The sequence below is a fragment of the Pundamilia nyererei genome, unplaced genomic scaffold, assembly GCF_000239375.1.
Source record: "Pundamilia nyererei isolate P.nyererei 1_Seehausen unplaced genomic scaffold, PunNye1.0 scaffold00057, whole genome shotgun sequence".
In the NCBI taxonomy this organism is placed as follows: Eukaryota; Metazoa; Chordata; class Actinopteri; order Cichliformes; family Cichlidae; genus Pundamilia; species Pundamilia nyererei.
The window spans coordinates 2,129,812-2,132,967 of NW_005187458.1; the positions used below are offsets into that span (position 1 = coordinate 2,129,812).

The window sequence follows — 3,156 nt, forward strand, 5'->3', positions numbered from 1 at the left end:
TGGAAAGAAACACATCCAGAGGTGCTGTGGCTTAGCTGGTCAAAGCGCCTGTCTAGTAAACAGGAGATCCTGGGTTCAAATCCCAGCAGTACCTCGCTGTTATCTTCTTCTTCTGTTGATGCGTTTGTAATTATCCAGTTAGGAAATTCTGGGAAGTCTGTTTCAAAGTTAAATTAATGGACTGGCTCTTATATAGGGCTTTTCTACTCTATCACTCAAAGTGCTTTACACAACTCGCCTCATTCACCCAAGAACTGTTTTCTATGCTCTTTCTAAGTAACTGCTCCTCTATGAGCAAGCACTTTGGCAACAGTGGGAAGGAAAAACTCCCTTTTAACAGGAAGAAACCTCTGGCAGAACCAGGCTCAGGGAGGAGCGGGGCCATCTGCTGCGACTGGTTGGGGTGAGAGAAGGAAGACAGGATAGAAGACATGCTGTGGAAGAGAGACAGAGATTAATAACAGATATGATTCAATGCAGAGAGGTCTATTAACACATAGTGAGTGAGAAAGGTGACTGAAGAAGAAATACTCAATGCATCATGGGAATCCCCCAGCAGCCTACACCTATTGCAGCATAACTAAGGGAGGATTCATGGTCACCTGATCCTGGTTGGATCCAGCCCTATCTATATGTTTTAGCAAAAAGGAAAGTTTTAAGCCTAATCTTAAACATAGAGATAGTGTCTGTCTCCTGAATCCAAACTGGAAGCTGGTTCCACAGAAGATTAGTAGGTGACCTGCTCTACCTCTAGAGTGGCCTAAGAAATTTTATAAACAAAATAAACATGCAAATGTATACCATAAATTACATTTTAACAGTATTGTGTGTGGTTGTAGCTCAGGAGAAAGAGCAGGGCATCTACTACTTGGCAAGTTAGTGGTTCAACCACTATATAATCCAGTTTCTGACTCATATAATCTCTGACCTCAGCAAACACTTTCCTGATTATTTTATGTTGTCAGTCATTTCCAGTCAGACAGCACCATGTAGTTATGATGGTTATAGTCCCCTTTAGATTCAAAACGGATTGTGCAACATTGTAGCCTGTATGTGATTAACAGGTTGCTACTGTCTTTGATATTGTCTCTTGTGTCCCTGAGATTCTTCCTTCACAATGGGTGAAGGAAGTTAACTCAGAAAGTTCAATTAGTTCAGCTAGAGGAAAAATAGTCCAAATAAATCTAAGGAGCTTGGAAAGAAACACATCCAGAGGTGCTGTGGCTTAGCTGGTCAAAGCGCCTGTCTAGTAAACAGGAGATCCTGGGTTCAAATCCCAGCAGTACCTCACTGTTACCATTTAAAACCACCCTCTTCTTCTTCTGTTGATACGTTTGTAATCATCCAGTTAGGAAAGTCTGTGTATGTCCTCAGTTATCCAGCTCATGGTGCTCTCCAGATGCTTTCCTTTCCAAGCTCCATAGACTACAATGACCTACATGACTGAGAACCTTCACAGACTGTCTAAACAAATATCAGTAGCTGTACTTAATGAAAGTTATGAATAATTGTTTCTCTAATGGTTAAAACGGTTAAAAGTTCATGAATTAATTTCTAGTCAGCATTAAAGGAATAGTTGGCTCAACAGTGCTCTGACTTTTTATCAGCTTGGTTACAGTGCTGAAGAGAAACCTGGGGTTGTTCTTATCTTCTTCAATCAATGATGAATAGTAAGATGTTCTAGCTTTATGGAGGCTTTTTTTATAGAGCAACAAACTTTTTATCCAGTCTAAATAAAGATCTTCTAAATTAGTGAGAATCCATTCGCTCCAGTTATCTGCTTTTAGGTGCCCATTTGAGAGTTATACCAGGGAGTCAAATACTTCTGATTTCAGGCTTTCTTTTTCACAGGAGCTACAATATCCAGAGTCTTGTGCAGTTAAAATGTAGTGAGATTACCAAGTGACATCTGCAGGACCCTTACGATTACTGTGACAGTGTCAGACACTGAATGTTTCAAAGTTAAATTAATGGTACTGGCTCTTATATAGGGCTTTTCTACTCTATCACTCAAAGTGGGAAGGAAAAACTCCCTTTTAACAGGAAGAAACCTCCGGCAGAACCAGGCTCAGGGAGGGGTGGAATGAAAACAATTTTTTTTGGATGTACGCCACAGGAATGGTCTAAAAAAGATAAATGTTTACTAAGTGCCTTGCTAGTTGCAAGTAAAAAATGTATAACAAAGAAATGGCTATTACAAGATGTACCAACTTTATCATTGTGGTGGGAAATAACACTTGAGTTTATAGGATGGAGGAGTTAACAGCGTATGTGAATAACAGAGTAAGTTGGTTTTTGTCATGCTTGGATAAATGGGTCCAATACACTAATATACATAAGCCGAATTTAATTCTCAAATTTTAAAATCAATAATCTGGCAACTGGTCACTCCCGATTGTTCAGTGTTTCTCTTTTGTTTATTTTTTTTGCAAATTGTGTTAATCAACACCTGTAACTAACATTGTAAACTCTAAAACTCAGAATTTAAAAAAAAAAAAAGATAAGTTATAGTCCCCTTTAGATTCAAAACGGATTGTGCAACATAGTAGCCTTTTGTTGTTGTTGTTTTTTATTATTCTTAGTAAATTAAGCAATAAATCTGGCCATGGATGTTTTTTTACCACCTCCAGCTTGATGTAATCCACCTATACTTGAAAAAATGCTGTAGCATTGCTGGGTAAAAGTTTGTCTGAAGCTATTGTTGATCTAAAGAGTTCTCTTGGGTCATTGGGTGTAAAATAACAAAAAACTCTCTCGGTGTTCTGGCATTTGAATGAAATGATAAAAATATGCTTAACCTCTTACAACCAAAATAAATAACACAAAGAAAAGAAACAAAAAAGTTTTATTAAGTACTTTTAAGGGTGTGGAAACCCCTTAAAAGGATAAAGATCCATGTCCTTGTGCCAAACTTAGGATAGAAGTAATGTTTAAACAGCTACACTGGTTTATTCCAAACACAAATCAAATGAACAAAGTTGGGCCAAATCTGAACTCTTTTCAAACATTTTGATTGTAATGATGAGCAAAAAACAAAATGTAAGATCTGCAGCTACTAAAAATCCTACAATAACATCCTTCAGTTTAAATATCGACCGTGTAAGAAGTGTGATGAAACTGACTGGTTTGGCAAACATTTCAAAATATGCTGAGCTC

General features: G+C 37.8%; 2 non-coding genes across 2 annotated transcripts; both read left to right on the forward strand.

Annotated features, from left to right (window-relative positions):
* Nucleotides 1-20: 20 nt before the first annotated feature.
* Nucleotides 21-94, forward strand: trnat-agu (transfer RNA threonine (anticodon AGU)). The gene has a single exon. It is a non-coding gene; the product is annotated as a tRNA-Thr (tRNA).
* Nucleotides 95-1,214: 1,120 nt separating this feature from the next.
* Nucleotides 1,215-1,288, forward strand: trnat-agu (transfer RNA threonine (anticodon AGU)). Its single transcript has one exon. It is a non-coding gene; the product is annotated as a tRNA-Thr (tRNA).
* Nucleotides 1,289-3,156: the final 1,868 nt, after the last annotated feature.